This window comes from Ornithodoros turicata, chromosome 2, assembly GCF_037126465.1.
Source record: "Ornithodoros turicata isolate Travis chromosome 2, ASM3712646v1, whole genome shotgun sequence".
In the NCBI taxonomy this organism is placed as follows: domain Eukaryota; kingdom Metazoa; phylum Arthropoda; class Arachnida; order Ixodida; family Argasidae; genus Ornithodoros; species Ornithodoros turicata.
Genome location: NC_088202.1, coordinates 111,587,588 through 111,601,286, shown reverse-complemented (window position 1 = coordinate 111,601,286; position 13,699 = coordinate 111,587,588). Strand labels below are relative to the sequence as shown.

General features: G+C 44.3%; 1 protein-coding gene across 1 annotated transcript in view; it reads right to left on the bottom strand.

Moving 5' to 3' along the window:
* LOC135383955 (protein turtle homolog B-like) overlaps positions 1-13,699 on the bottom strand; it is a 214,160-nt gene that overhangs the window by 189,675 nt on the left and 10,786 nt on the right. The gene's annotated exons all lie outside the window — the stretch shown is intronic.

Genomic DNA, 13,699 nt, shown 5'->3' with positions numbered 1-13,699 from the left:
ATAAACTGTATGCAAGTGCATACAAATTTAAGAAGCGCAGAGGGCTCGGCTTGAGAGCGCGTGGGGCTGCGGTGCACATATGTAACGCTCTTCGACAAGAAGTACATGAAGCAATGCTTGGACCAGTTTCATTATTGTTGCTTGACAGTGAGACATTCTGTGTAACGAGACTCTATATATGCTGTAAACACATCGCTTTGCGTATCAAATTCATACAAGACGGGATTTATTCCATTCGGTGAATCTCCCGCTTATAAGACTACATTAATTCCTGAACGGTGCCCTCGCGGTGTCGTCATTGCTTTCTCTATACATTTCTCCCTGAAGTATTGTTGAGTAAACTAATAGATCGCGCGGGATATCCCGAACTTTACCTTTTAATATTGTGAGCCGACCACAGACACGGAATTGTTCAAAATACGAAATGTGTCTCTGCAGTATCCCGTTTGTCTGCGCCAGCGAAAGATGACAGTAGTCCCAAGGGTAACCTCGCAGAAACATTGCGCAGAAACTCGCAGCCCGTTGTCTTCCTTCTTTTTCCATCGTAGCTCCCTTCTCTGATGGCACAGCAGGTTTAAACTGAAAGAGTTCTTTGTCATGCTCCGGCCATATTGACGTGCTTCAAAAAAGACTGCATGGCACTGGGGAAGCTATCCTGGAATAATCGAATTTAGCGTGTACTTTTCCATTTATGGGTTCTTTCATCTTAATTGAGATGCGAGTAATAGGATTCACTGAAAACATTTCAGCTCATATCTACTTTCCTTTCTTTTGTTCTATTTGACACGCTTCCAATTCTGGAACGTTCCAACAACGTTTCAACGGTACCGAACGAAACAGTTGCTACGGACGACCATTTGCCAAATTTTGTATGTGAGGTTGAGGTGGAGATGATGAGGAAGAACGCTTGGGCTTCTGCTATATTGGCTAGCAATACAATGTGTTCCGCGTCTTGTTTTAGGACCATATCGTGTATTTGCCTCAGTATACATTTACTGCATTTGAACATATTGTAACACTTTCACAGGATGATCGCATTCCACGCCGAGACGGGAAGGCGACCCGGGTTCGAATCCGTGCGCCGGCCGTGCTGTATGTGAGTTTTCCCTGGGTTTTCTTCAGATGCTTCAAGACGAATATATGCGCAGTTTCCTGTGAACGATCCCCTCCCCCGAGAAACATATGCCGCCACGCTGGCTGGAAGACCGGTCGGATATAGGAGAAGTATTGTATTGGATGCGAGAGTTTGGGGGAAACTGAATAATTATATTGTTACGTGTCACAGTTGGCGAGGTAGAAACCCTGCAAGAAAGTTCTGCGTCGAGGTCTGACGTCAGAGGAGCTTTAGCCTCGACCATTCCCATTGGTTCATGAATGCGTGTGAAACCCGTCCGCGACTGCCTCACAGGTGGGGATGCCCGTCGGGAGTGTCGGATGAGTTTCGGTATTCGCGGTGTCGATTTTCGGCGCGTCTATACGCTGCGACAGTTTTATCTCTGCGCAGGGAGAAGGCACAGTTTCGAGAAGTCAGGTGACAAAGTGTATGTCCACACACAAGGCAGCACCAAGGGAGTGTTCGTAGACCGGCATGGGTTAACAAGAGAAACTACGTGCACTTCAACCTTATAATGTTAGCCCCTCATTTGAGAAAGCGACCAACGAGGTCGCTTCACGGGTAATAGGGGAGAGAGGGAAATTGGAGAGTTGCACATACAGCCGACCTATTCGGATAGCGCATTACCTCTCCTTCTGTAAAGCATGGAATGCAGGTTCACACTGATGCATGTAACCATCCGTTACATTTATCAGGAATGCTTTGGAGCGCAACGTCACAACTTCTTTAAGGGGAGTCTCCGCACCAAAAACATGTTGAGGACACCAATCCGTACCGTATCATATTTCAGTGAATACAATTTCTCACCCTCAAGTGGCACAGATAATTAGAAAATGAATATTTTCCTTTGAGTGATTACGCGCTCCTCCACGGGAAAAGCAGTCCAGCAGCACTGGCATTCACATCACCGGTATTCTTCGTGTACGGCTTTCTGTAGGTTTTGATTTTACCGTTGGCGAATATTTCAGAACGAAATCGAGGGAGTCCGAAGGAGGTGGCACGAAGAGGTTACAAAGCACGTGCCTGAAAAACAGCCGGTCCCACACGACACAACCGGTAACGTTACGCATGGTACACGAGGTAGGAGAGGAAACCTTTAGAGGTTTCGGTTTTGTTTTGAGCTTCCTAGCTCTTTTGACGACTGACGGCTCTCCGACTGCCAAACAAACTTTATTTTTCATTTCGGAAGAATGTATCGAACTTATTAATACAGCCATTATAATAGTTTCGGATTGACCCGGAGTCTCCTCTTAACTGACATCTATACGAATTTCACCTGATAGTAGAGCGCTTTCCAAAAAAAAGAGGAACAGCTTGCTAAGACTGCAACGAGTCCAGTAATGCCTGACCAACATTATCAGAAACCAGGCATTATGCATCATTGATCTTCCGAAACCCCTTCATCCACTACCCACGTGAGATGCAAAATGCTCATAATCTACGTCAGTAGGTTGTCCTGGTCACTATATCCCACGCGTGTTCCCAAACTAAATCTGATCGCGTTCCAAACCGCTGGAACGACAAGGCGAAAGAGGGACCCAGTCCTTTCACGGTCTACGCCTTCGGAAGCCCTTAATGCTCTTTCGGGAAAGGTGGAGTGCGCTGACCTTACATTGAGGGCCTTAAAAATACTTGGGGACGAACTCTTTAGGGATCAAGCCAGGAAATGATGGAGGAGGTCGGGCATTAGGCACGCGAGCTTTCGTGACCGGTTGAGGCCCGGGCGAGAGATTTCGTAATTACGAGGGCTGCGGAGCTAACTGCCAACGACTTTGCTCTGTCTCGCCAAATCGGTCTTTAAGGTTCGAGAGTAAAATACCCATGAAAGGTGGTCACAATGAGCGCCTTGATTATTCCATTGCAGTTGTATAACTATGCTTAAACGTAACTTTTGACATCACGACCTCGATGGCGTGCCCTGATTTACAGTCTTTCCTGCGGTATGAATGATTGTGTGTTATTGCATACCACTGAAGATCAGTAAACGATAAGTTGGCTTAACGGGAGAGTCCATGTCAACCATGTCAAAGCACAGTGTACGCGCGTGACCTCTGCGGTGACCATGTCCATCATCATAGCATAAAGTGACCGTATTGTCCTGACCCCAAAGAAGGACATCCGCGGAGTGGGGTAACGAAGTTCGCCCCATCATTTCGCCATTATCGTCAGCGTATTGATGATCGATCATTAAACCAAAACCGTGCTTCAAAAGTAAGTAAATGTAAAGTAAGTTCAGCCACACCTGTGTGCCTACATGTTACATGTGCCGTGGGGCCGGACTGTGGATAATTTCGAGCACCTGGATACTAATTAACATAAAACTATACATACACGTATACAGCATTAACCTAACAACACTAACACATACCGCATTACACCTAAAATAGATGGCCGGCGACAGAGGACAAAACAACGTATCATTGCTACATTGCGTAAAGGCTACGTTCCGTAAAGAATCCTCATCAACGTGAAAACCTAGATCCTTCAGTCATCTACACATACTGCGTAACTTTGTTCGGTGGCATTATCTTGCGTGAGGAAACGAACACAGGAAGCAGATGTCAAGCATAGCGATCCGGGGGGGGGGGGGGGGGGATCTATTTTTTAGACGAAAAGGAAAAAAAACGCGGGAAAGGTCAGCCAAACGGGACGTCGGCTTGCTATTCCGGAAATAAATAAATAAAGAAGTAAATAAAATTAAGCAATAAGAAATAAATAAGAAGAACAGAACAGAATTAAAGAAAGAAAGAAATAAGAAGGAATAAGAAATATAAATAAAGAAAATTAAGAAATAGCGATCCGAGCTCAACACAACATGCCCAGCCTGAGGATAAAAGGAAGCCCTCAGATCTAGTGGCCAATCCCGCTCTCGTTCATTTCAACTATGCTGATTTTAAAGTGCACCTTCGTAACACCGCAACGTAAAGCAACGAAGAAGTCATTCTTACGACATCGTGGTAAATTCTAAAGCTTCCTTAGAAAAGCGGAAGAAAGCTCTACGTTCGAAATAATAGGATTTGTTCAGGTATTGCGTTGACTTCTTTTGAAACCTATCGATCGACAGTATCATCAGCTTACAGTCAGACAGTCGTTTCAGCTTAGTATCATCAAATTGGAAGCGAAAATGGACAAAAATTTAAAATGTCAATTGTGAAAGTGATTACCAGGCAGGGATGGGCATAAATACAATTTTAGTATTTAAATATAAATACAAAATATAAATGCAGTATTTAAATACCATAAATACTACCATAAATACTGTGAGGAAGATATCATCTCGAATTACAGAAATAATGATGATCAAAACAACAATTCAGCGAGGAACAATAGCAGTTCTTTGTTATCATGGCGATCTTAACATAAGAAGTTTCTCGGAGCCTGCATCATAGGTCTTCTGTTCGGCCGTAGAATCAGATTCGCAAAGGAGAACACCTCTGCACGGGTGTCGATGAAGAAGGGCTGATATTAAATTTGAAGAGGATGCTTGGTACAACAAGTTAGTCGGGTAGTCCCAACCGTTGTCCTCAACAACAGTGAAAAACCCGCCATTTAAAATGCTTTGTCGCATATGTGTGCCTGCGAAAACACGCTATAACGGCACGGCTCTGCAAACTCTGCTTTGCTCTTCTTAACGAAAGGTCAAATGCAGGGTAACTTTAAGATATGTGCCAGTATCTTGCGTATTTACGAGTATTTATAAAGCATTTACAAAAATAAATACCCAAAAATTGGTATTTTAATATAATTATAAATAGAAATATGTATTTAAATACAAAATATAAATACATCTATTTATATATTAAATAATATTTTAATTACAATGTATTTAGATATTGCGCATCCCTGTTACCAGGTAATACAGGCTAAGAACTTGTCCAGAGTGCCTCACCAAATATCCAATATTGGAACTTCTCCATGAGCACTTAAACGACGAACGATTTACGTGGACTGAAAATGTGTTTTAACGATAAAGCTACAAATAACCTTAGACGGTCCGAGATAGATTGCGCAGCTTTATGGGTGTTTGCGTGCCCTGCTGTGGTCAGACCAAACAAAAGGAAGTTTCGTAGCTTCACGCATGCACATATGAAACACGACATGAGTTGATCTTTACTGACATATGACAGCTGACAGCATGTTCCCTCAAATTGAGCTTGACACACTACCTCGTCTTTTGTCTCTAGAATTTTTGAGGAAGGTGACAGAACTATATAGCAACACTTTTGTCACGATCGTTTGAAGTCAATGGCCTTGCCCTCAATCAGCTGTAAAATTCTAGACAAGGTTTAGATGCAGCGGTTAAAAGCAAGGTTAAAAGCTGAAATGCGCAAACAATCGTATAGTGGACTTGGGAAACTTGCGTGCATATCAGGACGATACAGGGGCTGGATGCCGTATTATTATTATTCTTTTTTTTGCGACGCATTCCGAGAAATGTTTACGATAGAGGTTATCTGTCTACGGAAAGCGACAGCAACGACGAAACTGATACCGGATAATTGTGGCATGAAGCGGTTCATCGAAGGACGTGCGGTACCCTTCTCGATTACGTGGGAGTTATTAGATCATGGCAGACAAATGAATGGAGGGTGAAGCAAGGCCTGCACCACCGAGTGGGTACAAAAGACGTTATACCGTTCTTAATAGGACGCTACGAGCAACATTTGTTTTCCAGCTAGCCAACAACATACGGCGGTGTGGAAACACAGCACACATCCTGCTTCACTACTCCTGATACAGTCTGTATCGGGCTGACCTTGGAGCTGATTTACAATGACTAAATCACCGTCAATCTGACCTGACCAAGCTGTCAGTGGCCTGGCAGAGCTAAGGTGGCGAACGACCGGAGCTTTGCTGAAATTTCTCATGGGCATCGCCGGCTCCTTACATATATTAATAATTTTCTATTCCATTCCATCTTTCACACGCACATACGTGTATACACAATCATGGACACATTCATAGCCGGCCCCTTGGTTGTATAGGGCAACATCACCTAAATTTTATTTTCTATAGCTTAGTTCTCGTTATCTCGGTTGCCGAGACAACACGCGAATAACTACGCGATATATTGTCATCGTTGTTCCTTTATAACTGAGATATTCGTCTCACGATCACTGGTCGATATAAGTACGTGTACTGAAACATGCACGTAAACAGTAGTCTGCAAAGTTTCCAAGCGCCTGGGATATGCAACATGCCAATTATTTAGTCAGGATCGCACTCAATATTTCTCCTCCCAAACCAACTCGTTTGTGTTTTAGCAGGGCATCAATTCGCTTGAAAACTGATGTCGACGCCATGGAGGAAGGAAACACAAGGAGCGGCCCCTCCGACAGTTTTCTATCGGGACGAGGGTAGCCGGCCTCGCATTGCATTCTGGGATGCTCCTGTCTACCACGTGACGGCTCACGTGACCCTCAAGACAGCACGGCGCCACCAGAGCAGACGACGCGAGCTGTAATTGTGTCACAGTTCAGATGGCAGTATTGCGTTGAACGCGTGCTTGCACTTTATTTCTGTATGTTCGAATGTTTACTGTTCTGTTAGAAGATCAGTCACAGTGTGCAGAGCGCAAAAGGAGTACGCGGGACCGGAAACATCACGTGTGGCAACGGTAACTTCCAACGTATGTACGTCGTAAAGAATGCCGTACTCAAAATACTGTTAGTCATATTTGTACAACAACAGAGGATATGAAATGAATCTGCGGCACAGTGTCAGGCCCCAAACGAACAATTCAAGATGACTCAAACACACACAGGCGACTAAAACAACTGACCGTGTACTTACGAACAAAATGTGTTCCCGTGACAGAGCTGCTTTCAGTTCAACGAGAGCAGCAGCCGGGACAGGAACACGTTACCATACGTCGTTTCTATGATGGTGCTCACATTTTCACAATGAATTACCTTCGGAAAGTAAAATCACACAGAGACCAGTGCGAGAAACAACAAAGCCTTGCAAAACCGTAACTTTAGGGGGGATCACGTGGTGGACAGAACGTAATGGCGATTTTGACTCGAGCGACCGCTAGAGGGTGGCTATGCTAGTCTGGGGCGAAGAGCCGCTCCTTGTGTTTCCTTCCTCCATGGTCGACGCACAAGAGAACTAGGTAGTTTAGAACTCACAGCGTGGTCACAAAAGACCTAGGTTTGAGAAACAACAATGCGTTTATACTTCTGGTTGTCTTGTTTGCATGCGGGCGAGCGATGAGGCAGTATATGCGTAGAAGCAGGATAAAGTCATATTATCATGCGTCCTACGTCCTGTCACTCTAATGTTTTGAGGCAAAGAGGATATGTTTCAGATGGTCTGACCTAAGCAAGACTACGAAATAGAGTATGATATCACTTCGTGACTTTTTCCTCTCCAAGTAAAGAGGACCAACTATTCATATTAAAAACGGCTCCATTCAAACGTCAAACCACTAGTAATGTATGATCGCAAATTGTCGGAGGCCTTCTTCGTTCGAGGTTCCTTCGGTGAATGACAAGCACGGCACATATCAATTAAAATGGTATTATGATCAGCAGAAGTTTCCTCGCACGTCACTGACTACGTCAAATATTTAATTAAATCTGCGTTTCAATTACGTTTCCCAGAAGAGTTTCTAATTAGCTATAGGCAAAGAAACTCCATGTGTAGTTAACGTCAATACCAATACGTCTGTGCAGCCTCTTCCTGCGTTTAATTTTTCCCATCTCTGTGTGAACAGACAACATGAAACGTTAGTTAGTTAGTTAATTACGTAATTCCATTACTTTATTTATTCGTGCTGCGGGTCATTTGAAACAAAAATTCACAAGTGGATTTATGTACGGATTATCTCTATTTCGTGCCGCGTTTCGTACTCGACCTGTATACGGATGCTTAGTTTTCAATAGGCGATTCAATATCTAAAGGCCAAGCAATAACGACATTGTCTTTCAGCGAGATGATTATCGGGGTGCTTCATCGAGACAGGGGATACTCTACCCCATCGTTCATAGTAATATGGTGAAAATACAGTGATGAGCCACACAGTGAGGACCGAGAGGACAGAAGTCCTAAAATGTCCGAAACTATTGTCGAGAAAGCAATTTGTCATGAGATTACCATATCAATGAAGTCTCTCACGAAGCTGGCCAAATGCGGGTGTTTTTTTTTAAAAAGAGTACTATATTTAGTAGCCTCTGCAGACACAAAACTATATCCTTGCAATACTCTTGTCCACAGTAAACCGGAATTTGCACAAATTATCTGGAACCCCTCACAAAAATACCTCGTAGATCAAATCGAGTCCGTACAAAACATAGGAGTTCGCTTTATATACAGCAATAAGTCCAGGGAATGAAGCGCTCTGTGGAATTAAACTTTAATAATTAAAAGCTTTCGTGCAAAACCTGCACATGAAGTCCAGGCCCTGCACGAAAGCTTGTTATTGTTAAAGTTTAAGTCCACAGAGTGCTTCATTCCCTGGGCTTATTGTGCTTTCAATACTACCGAACTGCACTGTGTACATTTTTTTGCTTTGTCACCAAAGTTAGCTACAACAAATACGAACGAGAAAGTATAGCTGAACTCAAAGAACTAAAGGCAGTCCTACTGTTAGAAAAGTGAAGGAAAATTCGAAGACTAGCGCATATACAGGGTGCTTGCTCTAACATATCCAGAAATTATATTTAAAGTGAGTGATAAAATAAAAGTAAGTGGTACTTTTCTGCTATTTGAGTATGAAACAGGTACTGCTTCACTAGCAGCACCTGTTTCTTAGTCAAGTAGCTGAAAAGTAGCGCTCGTTTCTCTTTTATCGCTCGCTTTAAATAAAATTTCTGGACACGTTAGACCAAACACCCTGTATATATCTTTAAAACCTGTACCTCGTCCACAACAAAGTGCTCATTGTGCCTCAGGCTGGAGTGCCACTCACTCAAGCGGAATCTTGCAGTTTCTGCTTGTGTAACCGTTAACATAACTTTGTAGTAAAATGAACCTTATTGTTTGAGCATTAAATTACTGGAGCATCCTGACGAGATATATTTCGTGGCATTAGAACAGCGAGCGTCGGCTCAACTCTTATAAGCATAGTCTAGAAGCTATTACTCTATTATTACTGAGAAATCCCTGCATTCGCACACACCTATGTGCATTATCAGCGTAGTATAATCTCGTACAAAACTATTTCACAAGAGGCTCTTCATGCTTCGTTGAACACATTTTGGAATTTAACCGAGTCCTCCAATGTGATGGAAATTTCTTTTTCTCTCAATTTCTGTTCCGACCTTAGATGTTGCGTAACTCGGAGATGGAATGCTTCCAGGCGTATCAGAAAGCAAAGCTAAACTTTCCTGTGATCTTATTCGCTAGAACAGGAAAGTATACAGTGTATCTCCAGTTTTACAGAAACCACACCGGCCGTGAAAGAGAAAATCGCAGACTGAACTAAATACAAATAACCGGAGAAGTAGCGTTGGTGGACGTAAAAACGAAAAGGCTGTTCTCCGTGACTCGACTGCGAATGACCGCATCTTTGAGCAATGTTTCGGTTCCCCTATTGAGTTGCATTAGACAGAAGGTGGATGGTAGGTTCATCGTAACAGCATGTTGATTAGTAAATACGGCGCTACCGCAGTGTGTAAGAAGTTGGTGGAATGGGGAGATAAGATAGTCATTTGTTGCACGCAAGCTTGCAATTTCTTCGGTTTATCCCGAGACTACACGTCGCTCTAGTCGTACACCAAAGACTGCTCGCTGTCCTTATCGGCTTTTCTGTTTTCGCTATCCATTGCAACATGACCTCAACTTAAACGTTAAAGGCGAGACGATTATCATCTGCAGTGCACCAGAGCTGCAGCCCGAGAATGCCAGCCCCGGGAGACAGAGACAGACTAATTATTCGTAATGAACTTGCGCAAGCATAGCACCCTGGTTTCCGAGAAATCCTGGAAAACCATCGGATTGATCTGCCCACGAAAAGACCTCCCCAGAACACACAAACCATGTTCTATTCACTGCGGACAGGATCAGCGTTCACTAAACTGCAATTACGCAAGAGTGGGTACACATGGGTAACGCAAACCGCAGACTCTGCGAGCAATCCGGAAGTATTGAGCACATCATACGACATCGTCGTGCATGCAATGAGGTACGGGAGAAATACTTTGGGTGCAGCCTAATCGTACTTTAGATTATGTTCTCCACTCCAGGGGCTCGTCCTCCGAAAGGTAGTGGAAAATACGCAGCCTAGTCTGCTTCCTTTAGGAGGCGGGCCTTGCAGACAGGCCCTGACTCTGCGTTCACTGAACCCCTTCCCGTTGCAGAAAGGGCTTCCTAGCCCGATGTACACCCATTTACTTTATATGGGACAAGGGAAGTCAGCCTCGCATTTAAGACATGCTACTCTTGACCATGTACTCATCAACTTTCAACTTCCATCGCTTCCTGTCATCACATCTCATCTCGGCTATAGACGCTGCCGACATCAGTCAGGACTGATAAATGAAAAAGAAGCTTGTAGTTCTGTTGGAGTTATAAAGCTGATGATTTTATGTCGACTAACTGCAATAAATTTTGTAATCGTACCAACGTTTGCTTATTTCTTCATATTACTGTTATTTATCTATCTTTCTGTATGTTTATGGGCGCAACAAAACTACGTTAAAGGTCTGTAAAAGCTGCAACATAAAACACGCAACATCCTCACTGTTCTGACTGAAACAAGGACGCGCATTTCAACGTAATATTTTAAAAATAACATGCTGACACGTGAGTCTAAATTTTATTTCGAGTCTCGTCAACACGAGGTTGTAGAGCACAGAATGCGACGCACGCCAACGAACAACAACAACTACTTTATTTTGAAATGGAAAGTGGAGAGGTTCATCGCCAGAGGCGATGCTCTACCCCATTGCTGGTGGGGAGGTGGGGAATAAAATGATGAGCCCCTTCACAATAACGATCGAAGTCCGATGGTGTCCAGAAATGTCAAAAGCGCTTTGAGCGCAGATCGTTGCTGGGCTGGATTGGGCAAGGGACCAAGCAATTTCGATAAGGAGAAGGGGCGAGAGTCCAGCTGACTAAGAGACTCGGAGAGTGCGGTTCGAGAAGGTTGGTAGTGGGGGCAATGAAGGAGAATGTGCTCCAGATCCTCAAGAGCACCACAGTGGCAGCAGGTAGGAGAGTCAACTTGTCTCAAGTGGTAACGCCACTCAGCTGTAAAGGCCACATCGAGTCGCATTCGGTGGATTAATGCAGCATCTTGACGAGAGGTGTGCATGACGTCATGAGAACAACATGACCGGCGTAAGAACGAATCATAAAAGAAGATAAAAGTGTGGACGGCCCCACCTCGTACGCCATGGGCGTGTCAGCACCTGCCCCAACCTGCCACACAGACATCGCGTTGTGAGAGCACACACATGCCGTCAACCGTTGCCTTTTATCAAAGCCACCGTTGTTCCACATCATCATTACTCCACAAGCAGTAATAGGCTCTTTAAATGGAAGCAAATCTGCCAATGTTTTAAAAACTCGGCACCGTCACTCCAGTAATGATTGTGCATACAAACAGGTGTAAATACAACAGGAGGCACCTCTGCAAACTCATGAATTACCGTGAAAGTAATCGTTTCCTTCCAGTGCGCTGCGTAGTCTTATCCCTTCAATATTACATCACAAGCGTGATTACCTAACATACTTTTGGGACACCAACGTTCATTAGCGAATAAGGGACGGAAAACGCACCTGAAGGCCCCTACCGGTACATCATTCATTACGGTTATGTGATATAACGGGTAACGGAATCCTAGCGGCGATTTCAGGCGTTGTTAGAACACAATGTGGAAACCCGAGTACGTTGCCCTTTGTTTCCAGGCTACGACTTCATCAGAAATAACGAACGTGGAACTACAGTAACATTGAAAAAGTGGCTAGGAAGCAAGCGAGCTGGTGAAGATGATGCGTAATGTAAAAACACCGAGACTAGGGAACACGAAGGGACAGACACAACACGAAGTCTCAAACGACCTTCGTGTTGTGTCTGTCCCTTCGTGTTCCCTAGTCTCGGGGTTTTTACATTATACAGTAAGATTTTCTATCTCTTTTTATTATCCTTTTCGCTGGTCGTTGTAGCGCAGAAAATATTGCGCTTGCTCGAGTGTGCATATTGCAGTGGACGCTCGGCAACATGCGTCGCGTTGGTCGTTTCGTTCGCTCTTCGTTCGTTTCTACACTGAACCCACACCGGCACACTACTACAGTGAAATAGAAGAGGGTAGTGGTACGGACGGACGGACGGCGACTGTCAGAGCATGTGGCGAAAATATAGTGGCGGCGCTGCTATCGCCAACTACTGTGTGCCGACATGCTTTGCAAACCATGTCGTCTGCGTCTCAACAGTTTTAAGAATTCAGATTTTTGTCCTCTTCTGTTCTGCTGAGAACAATTAATTACGACTCTGACTAATTGTTAATTGTTATTAATTGTTAACTAATTGTCTGACTAATTCTTATTTTGCGCTTCCTCCTTACTAACTCCATGGCGTTTCCATAGTCGTCGATCGCAGCGTCGCCATTGGCTGAAGACGCCGCGATAGTCTTGTGGAGAGCTCGGTCCTTCCACTGCCCTCGTCTAGTGCACTGCAAGGTCACACTGCACTGCACGAAAACGACCAGCGGAATTCACCATTACAGCTTTCCCATGTTGTGGTGGCGGCGTGGTATTTCCGAGCGATCTGCCTGCCGGTGTGGCGGCATGTTGCTTGGGGCGGATCGTGTGTCCAGGGCCGACGTGCAAGGTACTATATGCCGATATTTGTCTCACAGACATCTGGGGAAAACCTAAGGAAAACACCGAGCGGACAGCACAGCCGCGCCCGGATTCGAACCCAGGTCACCTCCCAGTCTCGGCGTGGAATGCTATCATCGCAGAGATGTTGTGAGAAGGACAGAACAAGAAAGAGAAAAGGAGACGAGATGACGAGAAGGAGACGGGAGACGAGTTCAATTTCTCCACTCTTTTTTCTTCTTCTTACAAGCAAACAAAACCAAGAGAAACGAAGACGAAACGGTTAGAGCAGTTGTATCAGGTAACCAAAGTAGCCAAAGGGAACATACATTGGAACAGACGATTTCAGGAAATCCCAGTGCACCTTGCGCACGCGTTGCATGCTGGGTACTTACTGTCATAGGGGAAGGGAGGATGATCTTTCAGGTTTCGTTTTCGCTCACCTTGGCACATAATTGACAATGAGCAGAGAGAGGACACATCGAAACAGTTTGGAGACCTTCTCCTTCTTTCCGATAACACAAATTCACACAGTTGAAAGCGGCGCTAAGCACTCTGGGATTTTATGAACTTGTGTATTGGATTCAACTGCTACTCAGCTCACTAACCTCTATCTGGAGTATTCAGTTGGCGGTATTGGTAATAACAATAAAGTGCCTGTACGGTGGAACAGTAAAGTACATGCCAGTCAACACCAAAAAGTGCAACTCAAAATAAAAACACGACGAAGGAGTAAATAAAAAGACATTTCATCACAAGCTTTCTTGATTGTATCTCATTACGGCCGAAGTCTCATTACGGCCGATGTCTCAATACGGC